This window comes from Anarhichas minor, unplaced genomic scaffold, assembly GCF_050575085.1.
Source record: "Anarhichas minor isolate MPS153535 unplaced genomic scaffold, ASM5057508v1 ptg000073l, whole genome shotgun sequence".
NCBI classification, from domain to species: domain Eukaryota; kingdom Metazoa; phylum Chordata; class Actinopteri; order Perciformes; family Anarhichadidae; genus Anarhichas; species Anarhichas minor.
The window spans coordinates 4685971-4707080 of NW_027466519.1; positions in this window are offsets into that span (position 1 = coordinate 4685971).

Here is a 21110-nt window from a genome sequence, read left to right on the forward strand (position 1 = left end):
TGCAGTTTTTATTGTTTCCAGAATTGTATTTCATAGTTAGAAACGAGACTAAATGGGGAAAACCAATGTGCTTAGGTCAACAAAATTCTTACCCCAAAAAAAAGACAGTTTTCGGGGCCCATAACAAACCAAATGACTTGTTAAACCTGATACTTGTGCGGCGTATTCTCCTGCTGCCTTATTGCATCAAGTATTTATTTTGCTGTTTGTGCAGAGATGTTGCTATTCGCTGGGGAAACACTGACCTTCACCTCGCTATGCAGGAAACAATGCAAATACCTTTTAAAGTATCATCTCGGAACACTTTTGGGACAACCGCGCACGCACACATGCGCGCATAGATGGACAAATACAGGAACATAAACTATTTTGCCTGCAGTGATGGCTGCAGAGCTATATTCCAAATGTTAAAACAGCAGCACACATCAGTGGGCTCTGTGCCGGCGTAAACATGGCCTGATAATGACCTCCCTTCTGACTGGGGAGAGCTGCCCCTCCTCGGCCGTCCCTTCCTCTCCTCTCCCCTCTTCTTCTTTGGTGTGCTGTGTGCGTCGGAACCCGGGGCCCCCGAACAAAAACTTTGAAGTTGCCTCTCTGCCTCCTTCTGCCTAAATCGGCGGCTTCAGACGGGGAGTTGATGGAGGCGCTATTGTCTCCCTTTGGAGCTCTCTGCAGGAGAGGCTGTGTGATGAATGCTTGAGCAGCGGTGATAAAGCTGCACTTTTCCCATGCTGAGAGTCGTGCCAGAGGCTTCACACGCCTCGCCGGTCAGGAGGGGGAGGCTCCGGGCCGGGCCGACCCTGATCTTTACCTTCTACAGTGGGCTATATGGATGGGGCTTCAGGGAGCTCTGGGGCTAAAGGTCGACTGTATAAGTACAGAGCGACTCCATAACTCAGCTGAGGGAAAAGCCTCGCGTGTGTCGGTGCTCACATTCAAGTCTTTTCTTTCACACGCACGACGCAAAGACAAACGTCACACTAATATTTGTGGACGCAGAGCGCTCGTGTCGATGTTTAATTCAGCCCTGTAAACGACCTTTAATGAATAAACCTCGTACTTAACTTTGAATCTGGCAGCAGAGACGAGGACACATGCTTCAGTCTGAATGTAAAGCCACAGCAGATCGTCTCAATTAGAGCAATCCAGTAATAGATATTACCCACGATGCAACTCGGAGATGTTAAATCTCCATCTTTGTTTATTTTCCGCACAGCTTGTTGCTCCCCAAACCCTAACATCTGTGCAGAGGGAGGGGATGTGGGGTTGGTTGATGGCAGGCCACATGGGGAGGTCCTCCTCTCCCTCAGTCTGTCACCCCACCTGACTGCTGCTGTGGCAGGCCTGCCCAAGGCAAGACCACAGGCTAGGGCCTCCTGTGGGCCTCCAGCAGGGCTAGCCAGCCTCCCCGAGCCCATTAGAGCACCCTCCACCCCACCCCCGCCCGGGAGGCCCCCGCCTCGCCCTGCAGCTCTGTGCCCTAAGATGCCATCGCTCTCCGTCCCGCTCTGCGCTGAAATAACTCTATTGTTTGCCATGTTGTGTCATGGCAGTGGTTTGGGGGCATGTTTTCGTTATCTTTATTTGTTTTGCCGCCTTTGCTTGCCTTGTCCTCGGGCTGCAAGGTTTCAAATCCAGCTCCTGAGAGGCTCCGTCTTCCAGTGTTTTTAGGGAACAAACCCCAGGAAGGCCTTTTTTATTATTTTTACAGTTACTGCACTAATGCGGTGTGACCGTCCACTTGCGTCCGCCGTTCTCCAACATGGAGGACTGCCGAAGCACTTAACCTGGATTCACTGTGTCTTACAGCAGAGACAATAGCGGGGAGTATTTCTGTTGTATATTTCTCTCTCTGGTTCTTACATCTCTGATTTTAATGAGATCGTCTCTGGAGGCGCCGAGGTTCTCAGAGGCAAGGTGAAGTGGGGGGGAAATGATCAGATATTCTGGATATCCTGTGATTCTCCGTCTATTTGAGTCTTTTTGATCTAAATGAAACTACAGGGTGCAGAACGGACCCTGCATGTGAATCAGACCCGGCGACTTTGCATACGCGCTTCGGAAATACCAGGAGAGCAAATTCATGTTCAACCCCAGATGCGGATGCAATTTGTGAACGTGAGCTTCTGAAGCGTGCTGTAATGGTTCAATTTATAATTAATAATATCTGATTTGCCAGATTGCCATAAACTTGGGGAATAAAAATGTGGGTATGTTGGGGTTTGAGATGTTTTTTTAAAGCATTAAGTATTCATGATCCTTGATGGATATATAAACTGTGGTAAATCCATTGCCTTGAATATTGATTATCTCTAATTAAAAATGCCGTTTGATAAGGAGGTTAGCGGCTTTCTCTGGTCAGCCTCGCTCTGCTTTACAACTTCCATGTTCATTTTTTTTTTCTGACCTCCTTGTGGCGTTTCCCTGCTTGCGGTTCAGTAAGCCAATTAGCTGTAGAGCAAGTCATTAGTTCTAATTAGGATGTGGTTAACTGCAATGCATTAAAAGGCGAAACCCATCATGTTGAAGGATGGTGGTGTCGCCGCTAAGCCCGACTGGAAACAGCTGTTGACTCTACTGAGAGGGTCACGCTATAAACAAATACTCCCCCGAGCACCACGGCGAGAGGATGGGGCGACCGCTCGTACAAAATGAATGAAGGCACAAAAGTAAAAACATTTGGTGATTGAAGTGTGTGTGCTTGGAGAGAAATGCTGCTGTCTGTCGCTATTTTATTCGGTTGACATACTATTGTGTGAATCTCAAAATGTAGGTTCAACCCTGTCCCTTGTCTTCAAAATGAGGTTTATATGCCATAGATATAAATGCTTTATTGAATGAGTCTGCAAAGACACAAAGTGTTCATACTTCAAAATCTGCTCAACTCAAAGCACTTGACCAAGTGACTATACAGGATTCAGAGCGTTAATATAGCAGCAAACAACAATTTGCTGTGTCAGTGAATGAAGTCGCTCTCCCTCTGTGTGTGTGATGTGATCTGAGCTTCTCCTCGCTTTGTTTACATCGGGCGGCTGTGGCTTTTGAGGTAGTTCGATTTCCGGCTCCTCCGGTACATGTGGAAGTGTCCTTGGGCAAGACACTTACCCCCAAATTGCTCCGGAAGCTGTGTCACCCGGTTAGTAGATGCTACGCTGTGATTGGCCAGTCTGCGTTCGAGGGGCGGTACAAAGCAAGAATTGTTTCTGTAACTTTTGCAGTCCTTCCAAGCTCCGAGGAAGAGGGCCGGGCTGTGTGGCAATTTTGGCAAAATGGCCACAAGCTGAAGTTACTTCTGCTTTGCTTTTGTGATTAAAGCAAATCTGAGACCTTAAGAAGTTAATTGTTTAACAGTAGCTAGGATTCGATAACATTGGCTAACATTATCAACCATAAGCTACTGGTCATAACAAGGCTGTTTATGCAAAAAAAACCTCAGTGTATCGAATTGAGCAAAGGTGTGTTTAATTGAAAGAAGTCAGAGAAAAGAATGTGCTATTTCTAGCTTTAGAACATCCAAAGTCTCATTTTGAAAACTCTCTGTTGCTAAATACGCTTTGTTTATTGATGCTGGTGTCACCTTCCATGTGCTCACATTGGCTGTGTATTTACCTTTTTATTTTTCATATGAGCATGGTTCAGGAAACTTTACCTTAACAACAGATTATATAAATACGATTCCACAGCATGAGGACTGGGAAGGCATTTGGATATTTTACATCCAGACCAGGTTTAACTGCTTAACAAACAAAAAAACACTTGTGGTATTATGAAGCTGTCTTAGACATTTGGATTTCACAAGCCTTGTTTTATGTGACAATGTTCAGTCCATGCAGCATCTGAGTCTCTTCCTGAAATCGGCATAGTTGACAGACTGTTTTTGCTAATGTGTGCACAGGTACGAGGGAGGAGGAGGAGGAGGAGGAGGAAGATGATGGCGTTGTGTAGCTGACGATGTGCAGGTGCACAGCGAGCGTGGCAGAAAGGTACACAGACGGAAAAAACGACAGAAAGTGGAAGGAAGCGCGGGGAGAATAGATAAAGAGGAAGAAGGGAAATCACGGAGCGAGACTCGTAAGTGGGAGTCGCGGGGCTCGGCATAAATCGTGGTAGATTACGGAGCCTGTGGAGATCTTTTGACTTGTGTTCCTCCTCTTCCTGCCTTCTGTTAGACATGAGAGTGAATGAGGTAATCCACCGTGCTCAGGGGTACACAGGCTCTGCTCCCATCTGGGCTTTGAACCTTTCTCTCACCTCATGCTCGGGTCTCTGGTGTGTGTCGTGGTACAGTGGAGCGTGTCAGACAAAGAAATTAAAGATGGCAGTTTACAGGGAAACACTCGGCTCTTTTGGTAACGCGTCTCTAAGAAGAAGCCGACAAATTGATTTAAAGGGATGAAATACGTTCCCCAACCCACAAACGTTTCCCCCTCACCTTTTAAAACATATTTACCTCCCCGTCTGTTCCCATTTTGTCACTTTGGGAACGTGTGCGCACTTTGTGTCTGTTTTGCAACGCTCGCATTCATGTCCTCATTCATTTTTCATGCTCGTAATAGCACTTCTTAGCAGCTATTGCTATCAATCGGATTTTTTTTTTTGTTTGCATGCGAGATTATATACGTGAGTGCGTACGATATGTGTGTGTTTTTGAAAGTGCTCCGCTTGCGAGTGTGTTTTGCAAAAGCAGGACTGCGACTGTTCTTTTGTTGCTCACAGCTGTCCCACATTAGGGATCAGCCGCTATTCCCCAGGCAGTGAAGGGTTTTCAGAGGCCCTGCTAATTGGCTGTAATCTCCTTTTTAAACTTGAAAGCCAGCAAGCCTCCAGCCTCGCAGTTTACAAGCAATTAATACGAGGAACATCCAGTATCGCTGGTCACAACTGGTGTATATCTGTTCCCCCTTCATCTGATCTCGCGCCCGTCTCCGAGGCGGATTGGCTCCTCCTGCTGCGCGGGCCCCCGCTGTAAACAGCTACTCAGCAGCGGGGCCTTCTGGGGGAAGAGGCTCGGTCGGGGGATTTGGTCTGAATCTTGGAAGTGTCCGTGGGGATGGTGGCAGGGTTTGGGGGATCGGAGGGGTTTCCTTCTCAGGCGCTGATGAAATAATAATGCACGGTTGTTTGGCGAGGCTGAAATTTGCACATGAAAATCCTCTCCCTTCGCGCTCCTTGCGTCTAATGTGCCGCCGATGACAATCCCTGCCTCTCACAGTTTATATGCAAATGAGTTCTCTCAGCTCCTCCGAGAGTCGCCCAGCCGAGCTGGAGAGAGCGAGACAGACAGAGAGATATAAAGTGAAAGAGACAGAGTGGGGCTTTTTTGTTGTGTTTTGTTTGTGTTTGTCTTGTTTATTTTTAAAAGGATTTTTAAAAGATGATAATATATTTTAATTTTTTCCCTTTGTTTTTCTTTTTTTTTACTTCTTCCTGAAAGTCGATATGCAGATTCTCGGAAGAGTTTGAAAAGCCAGACTTTTCTTTTGTGTTTAATTGGAACATAATGGCGGTAGTCTAAATAAAGTGTTTGTGTGAAGTGAGAAATGGTTGTATAATGACTCGTTTTTTTTCCTCTCTCACACAAACAAGACTCATCCTCCCCTCAGGAGTCTCCTCCGCCTGCCTGTCTGATAGTTCTCTGTCGATATAAATACTGTTTCCTCTCCATGACCTCGGCTCCGTCTGGTTCTCTCTCTTTTGTTTTATGTCCACAAGTCTCGGCCTCCCGTTCAGCCACCCTGTTACCATCGCATCACCGAGCTACTTATAAATGGAGGGGAAATAGAAACAGAAGAGCAACAGAAATAATTCGTTCCATGCGCAAAAAAAACCCCAGAATCTGTTCAGAAAATAAAAGCATGTGGATCTAAAACAGGAAGTTGAAGATGAAGGCAGTGAAACTTCATGAGCTCAGCTTTTGGTGTCAGTCTGAAAAGCATCCACTGAGGAAGCCAGACCAATCAACAAACACAGGGAGTGGTTTAGATGATGGTTTCCCTCCCAAACCTAATGAGAGTAGCACAAGACTGCCTCATCACATGTGTTCACAACCTGATTATAACAGACAGTTTTGGACAAACTTGGCCAAAACTTCAGCAACGTTGCTGTGATTTACCGCCTGCTTGTCGAGCTGTCTGCCCAGGGCTCATCCAATCAAATTCCTTTCCAGGTTGGCATATTGATACATTTCAAAAGGTCAACAGGAAAACAAGACATGACTGTATAGGTCTCACTGATTTCCTGGTATCCCCATTCAAAGCCAACAGGGCCCAGACAGACAGAGGAGGGGTGAGGTGGATGGGAGGAGGGGGAGAGTAGAGGGGGGCTTCATGTCAGCCTTCTCTCCTCAGTCACGGCCAGTTAGTTAAAGCAAACGCGGGCGGACCCTGGAGAGAGCGCAGGGCGGCGGAGAGTGCCAATCACGGCCGAGCCCTGGGCATTCCCCGCTACAGCTCGCCTTGAGCAACTTTTTATTAATTTAATAAACATCCCACAGAGACGGAGCGGTGTGGACTCGTGTACCCTCGCAGACAACAGCACCGCTCGGGCCTAATGAGATGTGCTGCTCACACTCTCACATATTCACACATTGTTTCTGAAAACACACAAGCATGCCGCCCAGAGGACAGAGGTTTAAAGAGTCGGTTCACCTAAATTAGTAAAAATATATATTTTCCTGCTGTGGTCTCCAGCCATGAAGATAGTTTTGGTTTTTTTCGCCCAAGTTTTGAGAGATCTGGTTCTGAGATTTCTTCTTCCACCCCAGTACCATGAACGTGAATGGAGCTTTACGTGTGGTGCTCACAGCGTTGAGTTAAAAAGGAAATAGAATTGAGAAAGAGCGTAGCTTTGGTTTCAACACTGGTGGGGACACATAGCGGGGGGGCTGGGGGTCCTCGGCCAGAAGATTTTGAGCATAAAAAAACTTAATTTCCTGTATTCTGGTGAATTCTTTTGCATTAATTCATACTGGAAACGTCTTTATTTATGTAAATGAATACGCAACATTCAGGCACAAAATAACAAATATAATGGAATATAAAGCAGAAAGGCTCTCAGGCATTCTGCTTCCCTTTTAAATATTTATTCCCTGAAGATCAACTTTCCTCATATATCTCTGCTGAGTCAACACACAACGCAGGATTTACTCTTCCCTCGTCCTTTGTGTCTTTCACCTCTTTAAATGTGCATCTGACACCTGATCACAGTAATGTAGGCTACATGCATTCATTTTCATTCATTTATAAACCCCTGGAATTGAATAGCTCATGGGTTTCGGCCACATGTCTGCTCATGTTCAAAGCTTTCTGCACGTTCAAAACATTTCCCACATATCTGAGTCCTCAAAGATGTCGAGAATAAAGTCGCAATTTAATGAGGATACGGTCATAATATTTCAAAGCCGAAACTAACAGACGTGCTGGTCAAGCATAAATCTCACCAATGGTATCTTCACCACCGAAAAGTTAAAAGTGCAGGCTAGGTGGGAGATGTGGTATTGGCACAGATATGAATTGTTTTTATAAGCAATATCCAGCCCTATAACACATGTTGCTGTTGGAGTCTGACATAATTTTTCAATGAATTCTAGATTCCATTAACCTTAAGTATATTGGGGTCGAGCCAGAAATCTTAGAGGCCGATATCTTAAAACCTAAGCTTAAACGAGCTTAAAAATCCGACCACGCATTCAAACACGACTTTTTGACGCTCGTCACTTTTTAATACTCGATACTCAAAGTACTGAGGTTAATTGGTCCGCCTTTCTCTTTCCAGAAAGTGTGCAGTTTACGCTGTATAATCCACAAACCAGTGCAGTGAACACTTTCCTTTGGAAGTACGATCTACCAAAGAAAACGTTCCATTGAAAATTGTCTTTTTTTTAAAAAATGCTTTGATGAAATTCCATTCTCCTCCATTGTATTGGGGTGCAGGCAGAACTATTAGAGGTGGATGTCTTGCAAGTAAAACACAAACTATCTGCATTGTTCGATGGCACTAGAGATAAGTGAGAAAACTTGTTTTTGTCATTTGGGTGCACTGACCCTTTAAACTGGCACGCCATCTTTGAAATAGACTTTGTCTCTTCGGCCCACGGAAAGAAAAACTACTCCTCGGCCCCGAGTTCATTACCATTCTGCGGGCGGCGCGGCGATACGCCAGGGCTCCGACCGAGCGCACAGAAACATTATGAAAATAATAACGATCTCACTTTCACGCTCGTTTCTTCCTGCCCCGGCTGCTTATGGCGGGCGTCGGTGTCGATGGGAGTCATTAGAAAAGGTCGGGGCTCTCCTCTCGACTGATGAGGAGCGGCTGCAGCAGGAGGGACCAGGGGAGTGGGAGGAGGACAGACTGCGGCACGCTAACAACCACAACCACAACCACACCACCACCACCACCATCATCACCATCACCATCATCATCATCATCATCATCATCATCATCATCATCATCGCCACCGCCACCGCCGCGCGTACCTGCTGCTGCGGGGAGACGCTGCCTCCTGTCAAATAGAGGAAGGACCCCGGTTCACCTGCAATGCGAAGTTGTGTGTGTGTAAATATATGTGACTGCATCTGCTTGTGTATATGTTTGTGTACATGCGAGTGTGTGTGCGTGCATCCTGCTGTCTACATAGTCTCCCCCCGGTCTCGGCTCACTCTTTGGCTTTGACTGTTCACTCCTCTTTCTCTTCCTTCACCTCACCCCTCAGTCTCCCCTCCTCCCCCTTCTCCATTTCCCACTGTATCACTCCATATATTCATGAATTTCCTGTTTATCATGAAAACATATGCATGAAAATAGAGGGTGGGAAAGGGAAAAAAACCAAAAACAACAACAAAAAAAGGAAAAAACAAACAGGGTGAATGTTGATGGGGGTTTTGTCTCGTCTGGGTGCAGCGCTGCACAGGCAGCCGGTCCTCAGGGGACGTATGCAAGAAGACCCTGATTCCATCTCCCTTTTCTTTTCATTTCCTTTCTTTTCTCCCTTTCCTTCCATCCACCCTACCGCCTTCCTTCTTCCCCCCCCCCCCCCCCCCCCCCTCCCTGCTTTAGCCTCCCCCCACCCACCCGCTGCCTTTCTTTTCTCGTCTCTCCTTCACACTGTCAAAGCCAGTTACAGGCAGAGGAGCTCTCCTTCCTAAATAATTCACAAGTTGATTAATAGACTCACAAGGGTATAATTAGGCAGGGGAGAGACAGTGGCTAGTGTAACCAGTACAGTGCTTAGGGGAATTAGAGAGCGGGGTTATTGAGGAAATGGAGAGTACCGGTGAAAAATAAAATAAAATAAAATAAAGATACGTGGCGGCTGCAGTGGTGAACTCATGGAGAGGATGAAGAGGCAGGGGGTGGATGTGGAGAAATAATGGGGGGGGGGGGGGCACCTTTTTCTGAGGGCTATGTGTTAGATATGAGGCAGCCTCTCCAGGAGCATGGAGCCCGGGGTTTGTTTGATGTGGAAATTGGACAGTTTGAATCCGTCTCCTTTAATTTTTCACAACTTACAGGGCCCCACTGGGTGCCTCACGTTCCTCTTATAGGATATAAATTAGTTTTTTTTTATTGTTTTTCTCACTCCTTCAGTTTTAAAGCCCTATTTTCCCCCCGTCTTTTTCATATACACATTACCCAGGTACCCCTGCTATTTATTTTTGAATGCCGTCTTCCTCTCCCTCACTGAACGGAGTTGCAGTTTCACCCCCGATGTTTGTCAAACAGTCAGTCATCAGCATAAGACTTCACTTATGTTGCCTCTAAGGCATCTTTTGTATTCTGAAAGGGATGTGCTTTCCGCTGGCAGACCGGTCTTCAAAACAAACAAACAGAACAATGGAACAACAGATCTCTCTCCTCAGTTCAGACATCATATTTCTGTTGTGGTGATCTCTGTCTGCCTCGCTTTTGCTGTTAAAATAAAATGAAAAGAACCAACGGAAATACACCCAGACAGGTACAACACTATGCCTCTCAGCTCGTGTCTGTGTGTGTTTTCTGTTTTTTTTCTCTCTTCTCCTTCCCGGGAAGTTCTCAGCGAGTAAAAGCAGTCATATTGGTTACACACTGCTGTTTCTTTGGTTTGTTGCTCTGTATTTATTTCATTGTCGATATATCAGATTGCTTCACGCTCAGTCGTGTTTTTTTATTATTTTTTTTATATTCTAGCACTCAGGATTCGCCCGATATCCAAACACACCGATGTGTCCATCCCGGCGTACGGTGCTGGCTTCTGATGTGCGCCGTGTCTGCCTGCATGTACGACGTGTCAACTCTAATTCAAACTCCTCTGTTCTCCTCTCATCTGTCTGCTCCAGATGTTGCACTGGGTGTCAAAATGGATCTCTGAGGAAAAAAAAAAAAAAGGGTGGAAAGCAACACATTTCTCTGTTTGTTGAAATTGATAGATGCACTTTGAAATTCAATTCAGGAATGCAGGAGGAGATGAGTCCAATTCAGCATGTGTAAGCCGTGATGCCACTGCAGATTTCATTTCTTGCTTGTTATCTTCACCGATTCATCCGATGCCACCGCCAAGAGAAAAAAACAAATCGTGCTGCTTATTGGTTCATTTACTGGTCTTTGCTGGTCTGTATTTGACAATTGTGAATTAATTATCCTCTCTGTTCCGTGTAATTGGCCCTTCTTTGTTGTCCCTAGCAGACGGCTAATGACTTCTTGATATTTGTGTCGGCTGTGCGGATACCCGGCCACCAGGAGGCGCTGAGAAGAGCGGGACCCCTGCGTGTTGATTTATTTATCAGTGTCTGGATTAAAGCCTGTACACCTGATAAAGGGGATGTCAGAGGAGCTTTGACAGCCACAGAGGCGGCAGAGTGTGTGCGATTTGGTCGCTGCACCGGCAAGAAACAAGGAGTGTCGACGGCATCTTTGAAGTCTTGACAGACGAGAGCCTCTGAGCATCCCCTTAATCTTGCCTTCCCCTCAGAAAAGGCGTGCGAGCAGGCAGGTTCTGAGCGCGCTCTGCTCCCTGTTTGCCTTATTCTCTTAATGACACAAACCATTCAGCGACCACGCATGATAGCATTTCATCTGGCATAATGTGTGGTGGCTGCTCACTTCAAACGCTCCGGCACCTCCCCGCGTTAAGCAGGCTGGAGACGGCAAGAGCCAGGGACACGAACACACACACACGAGGCTCTTCCCGTTGGCTTGATGGGATGCCTGTGTGTAGTGCATGCTGTTTGATTGCGCTGATTGTTTTCGTGAGCCCACCTAAAAGCAAATACAAAGAATCTGCCGTGTATGATTGTCTGGAAATCAGATCAGTGGGGAGAGATATGTTTCACACCTGAACGCTCCGTCTGCCTCGAGTGATTCGCAGGCGCTTATAATGACCCTTGAACTGTTCCCATTACTGTTTCTTCACACGGCACATGCAATATTGTTTCCTCACATAAAGACAAGTCACTACAAAGACGATGCCAGGGGAGTACAGCAATAGGCTGGGAACGGCGGCATTGCGTTACTCTGCACTCCATCTTGAGCTTATTTCCCATCACCTCTGATTTGACGTCTTTCCATCAATGCTCATCTTCCTCCATATCACATCCAGGACGATGATAGAGCAGCAATGCAGGCGCAGTGGAATATAGGGGGGGGGGGGGCGTTCATTGTGGAGGACCGGAGCTGCTGGGCAGAAGAGGGCGCTGGGGTTAATTACTCCATTACTGGGTGGCTCAGCCAGGAGCTGTTTAAACAGGCCCCAGTCAGCAGGGGATTAGGCCTCATTACTCCAGCTAAAGTTACGCCCACGACCCTTCCCCACCACCTCTTACTGCGGGTTTGTCAGGCATTCTGGGGAATATTCATAGTGAGGGGAGGAGGGTAGGATATAGGAAGGAAAAGGAGATTAAGACCAAGCAGTTGCAGAAGGACAGGTGCGGAGAAGAAGAGCAAACTGGCGAGAACGACAGGGCTTAACTCCGGCGGATCGCCTGCATCATCACCTGAGCTCAGCCAGGGCTACAATTATCCCCCAAAATGCCCGAGCGTAGCAAGATTAGCATCTGAGACTCAGGTTACCCTCCCTCCCACCGAACCGAACCCCCGGGCATCCTCGGCCACCGCCTCTCCATCGTCCTCCTCCTCCTGCAGGTGTCTGATGGCACTCTGTGATAATGACGGTGCTCTCGTTTGGAGGACGGGCCGTCTGAAATTAGGTCGCTGTTTGTGCTCCATGAGCAGGGCACCATGGGTCAGTTTACCAGGTCTATAGGGCATGAAATACTTAGGTTTACAGTGACAGTCATATGGGAGGTGTCTTTGTGAAATGGACAAAGTGGTATCTCACTGTTTAAAGTCTGTTCACTGCAAATATATTTGTATAAATATATATATATATATACAGTATGTGTATTTTTAGGTACTGTTTGCAGTGCAAACACTTTTACATTTAATTGCGTTGGTGTTTTACTGCTTAGCAAGACTCTGGTACATAATGAGAACCATTTTTCACCCATTTTTCTCTTCACTTTCTATTGTTTGTAGATTTTCTGAGCTTTGCTTGTCACAGGCAGACCTCATTTACTGTAAACTACAGGCTTTCCTGCAGTCTTTTAAAACAGAGGGCCACCACCTCATCAGAAAGCAAGATGAAGAGTCTACAGCCACACTAGTGGCTCTATGAGGCAGGACTTAGAGACAGTGGGGCCCTAAGTACTAAACGCATTATGCACCTGAGGCCTGATGATGGTGCTAGATGGAAAGTCAGGCGATCATCTTAGTGACTACAGTTCATCCTGGGGGGAACATGAATGTGCATATCACATTTCATGGAAATCCATCCAATAGTTGTTGAGATATTCCACTGAAAGCTTAAAGTGTCAAACTGCTGGTGGCACTAGAAGAAGAGTCAGAGGAAAGAGGATCACCAAAGTCATCTGGAATCTTCCTCTGTGGATCATGAATGTCTGTAGAAAATTTCATGGACAAACGTTGTAGACCACCGACAAAGACCACTTCCGCTATCATCATTACTGCACTCTGATGAAATAAAACATTGACGACACAGTGAAACAGAAGTAATAGCGCCCTTAACTATAGTAATGTGATGTAATCTCGAGTGAAACAGAATATGGTGACAGGGTATAGTTACAAGATCGATTTACATCAAATCCCCATCAAATGTGATTGGATCGCTTAAAGTGGGCGTGGCTTTGTAATTGCAATGCGATACGGAGCTGACCATTGGCCTCCACACATAAGACTTAAACTGCATTCTTTGGAAATGTAAGCAAAGCTTTTGCGAACCGATATCCAAACACGCACCTCTTATATCCACGTGCTAATGCTAGTGCGGTTTTATATGATGAGCGTGGTTAGCTAATCGATGATATGAGTGGTTAGGTTTAGGCAACAAAAATACTTATTGAAGGTAAGAAAAGAGATTATGGATGTGTTTAAATGATAATGCAACAACATAATGTAGCAACTGTAAAAACAACCCCCCTTAGCAGGCTTTCTTACTCAATGTTACATAACAAGCGTAAAGTCAACGTTTACTTTTGGTTTCACATGGGACATGTCTCCTGGGTGAAAGTCCTGTTTGTTTAACCCATTCATACCACGTAACTTTCATAACTTTCATACCACGTAACTTTCATAACTTTCATACCACGTAACTTTCATAACTTTCATACCACGTAACTTTCATGCCACGTAACTTTTGTAACTTTCATGCCATATAAATTTCATGCCACGTAACTTTCATGCCACATAACTTTTAAACCATGTAACTTTTGTAACTTTCATACCACGTACCTTTCGTAACTTTCATACCACGTAACTTTCGTTAATTTCATGCCACGTAACTTTCATGCCATGTAACTTTCATACCACATAACTTTTAAACCATGTAACTTTTGTAACTTTCATACCACGTACCTTTCGTAACTTTCATACCACGTAACTTTCGTAAATTTCATGCCATGTAACTTTCATACCACATACATTTCATGCCACGTAACTTTCGTAACTTTCATGCCACGTAACTTTCATGCCACGTAACTTTTAAACCATGTAACTTTTGTAACTTTCATACCATGTACCTTTGGTAACTTTCATACCACGTAACTTTCATACCACGTAACTTTCATGCCACGTAACTTTTGTAACTTTCATACCACATAAATTTCATGCCACGTAACTTTCGTAACTTTCATACCACGTACCTTTCGTAACTTTCATACCACGTAACTTTCGTAAATTTCATGCCACGTAACTTTCATGCCATGTAACTTTCATACCACATAAATTTCATGCCACGTAACTTTCGTAACTTTCATGCCACGTAACTTTCATGCCACGTAACTTTTAAACCATGTAACTTTTGTAACTTTCATACCATGTACCTTTGGTAACTTTCATACCACGTAACTTTCATACCACGTAACTTTCATAACTTTCATACCACGTAACTTTCATGCCACGTAACTTTTGTAACTTTCATACCACATAAATTTCATGCCACGTAACTTTCGTAACTTTCATACCACGTAACTTTCATACCACGTAACTTTCATAACTTTCATACCACGTAACTTTCATGCCACGTAACTTTTGTAACTTTCATGCCACATAAATTTCATGCCACGTAACTTTTAAACCATGTAACTTTTGTAACTTTCATACCACGTAACTTTCATGCCACGTAACTTTCAGTTAAGTTTTCTCGATATACTGCGTCACTTGCTCTACGTGTGAGTTCAAGATGACTCAAAAGAGGGGGGTATTGATATGCAAAGAACGTTTCATTTTTTTAACATATCTTTAGCACTTAACAAGAGATAAATGAATAATCAACATGGACACAGGGATAGAAACAAATATTTTTCCTGTGCCTTAAAGGGAAAAGAGCAGACATTGCTTGCTTTGTTGACGAGTTACACAAGAAGATCGATACAGCAGGTGAGTTCCAGTAAAACCACAACTTTGCTTTGTTTGATTAAACAAAGAAATATCATCTTAATTATTGAGCCTTTGAGCTGGTGGTGGGCGTAACAATTTGTATCACTTGACAGAGCCCGACTAGCTGTTTAATTCTCAGCCTAGTCCCTGTGCTAAGCTAAGCTAATCATCTCCTGGCTCCAGGTTCAGCGTACAGATATGGCATCAATCTTACCATCTAACTCTCAAGCAGAAAGCAATAGTGTGTCACCTAAAAGGAGTCAGGCTATTGCTAAATGAACTACAACATTACTCTTTTCTTACTGGTACATGATTCCATCATTTAAGAGATGTCAGATTGCTCTCAGACTGGACTGAACTTTCAGTGGCTGTTAGGTTGAGCTGAATATTCTTTTTGCCGTGAAACAGCCTAAGTGTCCTGTTGTGTTATAACTTAAAGTGACTTCACCTGCATGTTCCTATCGACACCGATTTGCCTGGGAGGATAAAGACTGTAGAGATGTATTTTTCACAAAGTTGCCAATGGATCAAATGGCGAAAAAAAAGTGAGTGTATTCCAATTAGAAGGGTCAACTGTGTACTGGGAGAACTAATCCAAGGGGCTTTTCAAAACACATTTGTGAGAGCTTGAGTTGTAGCTTGCTGAACTGTACACTCCAAAGTTTTGTGCCAGTGCCTCTTTGTCTTTAGTTCAATCATCTGGAACACATAAGAACCTACAGACACTTTCGTATCGCACATTCACACAGTAGTCACGCAAATCTCTCCAGAGGGGCTGCCGAATACAGTCGATAAAAATCCTATTTCATATGAGTCAAAATGCTTTCTTGATTTATGGGACATGCTCGCTCGCCAAACTATGTGATTTTAGTTCAAATCCAGAACAGAGCTTCCATTATATAATTGAGGACAAAAAAATCAATAGGAGCAGCTGCATGTGGCCGCGGCAGGCACGGCTCGCATCCATATTGAGAGTGTACCCTCTTCGATCTGTGTCTCAGCTTCACCAGCCTAATCACACACGGAGCCGGTCGATTGGAGGACTTAGCCGGTGGCGCTCTCCAATGGCATATGTTAACATGATTCTCCCTCTTGCTCGCTGTTTAAAAAAAAAAGCTGCACCTGAAATCTTAAGCCATTCAGAGCTACAGAACCCCCCCCCCCCCCCCCCCCCCCAAAAAAAAACCCGGGGATTGTTTTAAACATAGCCTGAGGTGAAAGCGAGATTCTTCGCTTCGGTAACCTGAGCGAGCTGGAGGTGGTCGGCTGAGGACAAGACGGGCAAACAGGATATTTATCCTATTGATTTTCTAAAGTTGAAACAAGAAGATTTAGGGGGGCTTGACTCTTAAAATTCCCAAGGAGCCGCTCACTTCGCAGCCGTATGGCCGTAAACACACACACATACACACACACACACACACACACACAGAAAGCATCTTGCTAGTGAGAAGTGTGAGTGAGGTTTAGGGGCCTTGAGCTGCAAAGCTGTGCTGTGCTGTGGAATGATGTACCCCAATGTGTGTCAGAGGAATCATTATAGCTAGTGCTAGTGCTGAAGCCCGCCTATGGTGTGTGTGTGTGTGTGTGTGTGTGTGTGTGAGAGAGTCATGTAGCAAAGTGGAGGTGTGAGCAGACACCAGATGGGAAGGGCCTCAGTATTGCAGAGATGCGGCCTTTGTCTCTCCAGCTGAAGGGAGGAAACCTGCAAATCAACAACAAACGCTCCGTGAAGGAAAATGTGTGGGAATGTGACTCAGCACACAGAAAGTCTGCTGGAAATTTACCAATTGTGATGGCAGGTTCACAGTGCTCTCGGACTGTGAAACTTTCCCCGTTGCTATATTTAGAATGTTACATTTAGTCACAAATTGTACTTTTGTAACAATCTCACTAAAAAATGACAGCTCTCCTCCTTTTCAGTGCAGCAGCCCGTTCAAAGGTCTTAAAAAGGTGCAGGCTCTCCTGGAGGGAGTGATTTGGGGCGTTCAGGGTTCAAGAGGTAAATCTCTGGTTCAGTGAGGTGACTGACAGTTGGAACATGGACACGAAACTCTCCGAGTTGAATCATTAGTGACTAGAAAGGTTCACTCAGTAGAGTGCAGGTCTCCGGCAGGTGTGTCTGCAACGAACACTGCAGGATTGAATATAACCAACAATTGGCTAACCCTCTGTCTCGACACTAAAGGGCAGTAAGACGTCGTAAAACACACCAAATTTATGCAGGCAATCGATTCAAAGTCACCGTTCGACACTAAAAGTAAGCAAACTGTTTCCGCCCACTGTGTCTCTGTATTACTCTAACCCATTTACAAACTGCACATTGATATTAAATATTTTGTGTGAGGAATGTGGCCATTATTAACCCAGTTAATAATAGGTGACATAAAGTCAATGCACTCCAAATTCCCAAACCTAAGTACCCTTATTTACCTTGTTATCAATTGGTTTTATGAAAAAAGAAAAATTATATTATACAATATTATAGAATTCTACAACTGTATCTCACAGTTCCAACCTTAAATGTATTTGGCAGAAGATACCAGAGACCATGTCACCCCCATCCTAAAAAAGTTTACTGGCTTCAGTTCAAACATTAAAAACCTCTCTATAACCAGCCCCCTCCTACCTCACTGACCTTCACTACGACCACTCTGCCAACATCAACCTCCTGTCTCCCCCCCTCCAGGACCACTGCCACCCCCCTCCTCACCTTTTTAAAAACACTTTCAAACATTTTACTGATTTTTATATCCGGCTCTCCGGCCTGTCCCAGGAAGCGTGATGATTTTCATGTAAGAAAACGTATATATAAAGGATATATATTGGCTAGATATGGTTGGTAAGTGAACAGTGTTTGAATGGAAGTAAGGAGCTGGTTGTGTACACTCCAAGGAAATGTTTGTGTTTTAGATTCCACCTTGTTTACATCCATGTTCACTAGCAAGTCAGTTTTCTTCATCATTGTCTTTGTTGCATTACAAACTTTCTTGTCAACCAGCGCTGCTTACATGCATGCGCTATACAAACCAAACAAAAACCCATTTATGAAAACACGTCTTTCAGTACTCTACGTACTCTAGTCCTGCTACGACCCACTTCAACAAACCAACCAATCAGAATATGGCATGAAATGACACAGAAGGACCCACAGACATATACAGATGATGCCCTTTAATCTGCAACTGACCAAAACCACATTTACTTGGCTGTTAGAATATTAAATAATTTAGTGTTAAGTTAATAATATAAACATAGACGCGTCACTTGGTGATAATTACAGTCCATCAGTCCGGTCACAGGCCTGCCGTCTTGGCTGCAGTCGACCGTCTGTGTTCTCCAGCTGCTCCTGTTGGACCTCCCGGGTCAATCTGCAGCCACGACTCGTCGCCCCGGCGGTCACGACTCGCGACTCCTCACTCATGCTCGCAGACGATCGCTGATCTCATAGGTGGGAGGGAGGTGCCGCGGTAATTGTTCTTTGGAGTGCCCCAGTTATGCCAATAAACGGCCCCTCAGTGATGAGGCTAATGGCGAGAGACCTCGTTTGCATAGCATTATCTTAATTGAGCCTGAGGCCTGGCATGAAAACAAGCCCAAGATCATGTTACTGACGGATGGTGGCGATGGTCCGGCGGCAACCATTTACCCGACAGCTATATTAATTAACAGCTATCCAGTTACATGGGCTTTAATAGGGATGAATAAGTTAACATGGTGACAGAGCTCCTGTGCTTATGTGTGGGCTTCTAATGGAGGAGGCACACTAATACGGGATGTGTGTGTGTGTGTGTGTGTGTGTGTGTGTGGATGCTAAAGAATGCCTGGCATCAGATCTTATTACCCATTTCCTAAAGGAGGAAACCGAGCCAGCGTTAGTACCAGCCTTTAAATAAATCACCACACAAAGCCCGTACTAATACTTTTAATCGTGAATTAATTACACGCTCATCGCAGGGAGAACAGCCACAAATGTTCCAATATGCTCGGGCCTGAAATCTTTATTTCTGGGAAATTACAACCCCAGAATGTGTCGCCGAACGTGACGCGAAGCAGAGAAGTGGCGTGGACCAGAACCAGAGTGTCCCTGGATCGGGAAGGAGTTTTTAGATGCAGCGTGCCAGCCAGGTAGCTCTTTTGTTATGTAAAGATCTGCCATGTGATCCGGCAGGATAAAAGAGGAGAGAAAAAGAAACCGTTCAGATAAGCTTCCCCTCATCAGATAATTAAGGATGCCTTTGCTCCAGTTTCCCCTTCTTAGCATAAGTGTCTGATCAACTTTCAAAAGGCTCATCAGTCAGAGTTGCTCCTCGGAGCTCCACTCCAGGGGCCCCAGCAGGTTCCGAGTCCAGCTCCTGGCCCAGCTCGCCCCGGAGGACCAAATAAATTAGCTGAAAATCAATGATTCCGATAGATTCAGCCAACAGCAAACAGACAGGATCAATAATCGGTATTGTATTTGTTACGTATTTAAGGGCTTGAGTTTATTTTATGAGCAACTTTTGCAGGGCTGCAACTAATGAATATTTACAAATTTAATTAATCTATTGATTTGTTTATGATGAATCATTTCATCTATGAACTGTCAGAAGATATTGACAAATGGCCGTCACACGGTGACATCTTTAGATCACTTGCTTTGTCAAAATAACGCAAAGAAATTCAAGTTACAACGAGGCTACGATTAACGATTATTTAGATTATTTGTTTGATCTCAGAAAGGCCGTAAGTTCATTGAGTCTTCAGATTGCTTTATTCAGACCAATATTCCAAAACTCAAAGATATTCAATTCACAATTATGTAAAACAGAAAAATATCCTTACATTGTAGAAACTGAAACCAGCAATTTATTTTTATTTTTTTGTTAACATTGTCCATTTTTACTGGATAAAAGACTCCAAACCATAAATCTTGATTCATTTCGAGTCAGCTCATCGATTAATCAACTAATCGCTCCATTCAGCGACCCCATGTGCACATCACTTTTTCAGCCACATGCTTCTCCAGCTGCCGGAGAGCACCGGCATCTCACGGGAAGGCTTATTGGCCCGTGTTGTCTCCTCGGATGTCACTGCTTTGCCGCGCCGTTGTGCAAATGAGGCACGCGAACGGGGAAAACAGAATTATGAAATCGTTTCTTAACAACGCGCAGAAGAGGTCAGCTTGTCTACAGGCGACAATAAGTGAAATTAATTACTGTTTGTGCTGCCACCTAATTGCAGCCTCTCAATGAACGGATTCCACTTTTCTTCTTTTTTTTTCCCATGTTACATTTTCCCACCTCGACACCCCTTTGCTCCCTGTCAAAACTCTTCCTCCACCTGTCACAGTGTCTGAGTTTTGTGCACGCACCCCCATCCTACTCCCCCTTCTTCCTCCTCTCCGTCGTCCCCCCCACCCCCTCCCTGCCTCCCCTGCTGCCAGTTTTTAACTACACTCCACTCTGGCCTCTGCTCTACTTGTTACAGCCCCAACACGAGTGCAAACAATCAAAGTCTTTGGGAACGCTAAAATATGCATGGCTATCCGTGACAGACAGATAAAGCAGGGCAATTAGCCACGTAATCCTAGAGCATCGTACGGAATAGTCCGCCTCAGCTGTCCCCCCCCTCCCTTTACTCTCTTGGTCTCCATTAGTTAAATGTACTCTGTGTGTCGGCTCCCCATCAAATCAAGTAACACTTCCCCTAATTGGCTTATAAATAATACAGCAGGGCCTGCATTATAATTTCATCAGTGGTAAACATTGCGGGGGCAGTTGGTGAAGAACCTATCCCTCATTAATTTCTTAATTTGGGTAGATGGAACCGAGGGGAAGGGAGGGAATGAAAGGTGGAGAAAGAGAAAAAGAGAGAGAGAGAGAGGGAGATCGGATGAACGGAGGGACTCGTATCACCTCAGGCAGAGGGAGAGAGAAAGAGGGAGAGATGGAGGAAATTACAAAACAAACAAGGGGAGGAAGATGCTACCGCTGCTGCTTTTGTTAAGAGATGTCAGATATTCAATCCAGGGGTTTTGTCAGTACTCCTGTGCGATAGGTGTGTGAGGGCCCCGCCGCCCCCAGTTTACACACAAATACACACAATCTCTCTCTCCCGTCCCATTGCTTGTTCTTTTTTTATACCGACTTAATGAATATTTCATAACGAGCAAACATAAATATTCATTCTCATGGTTTTGC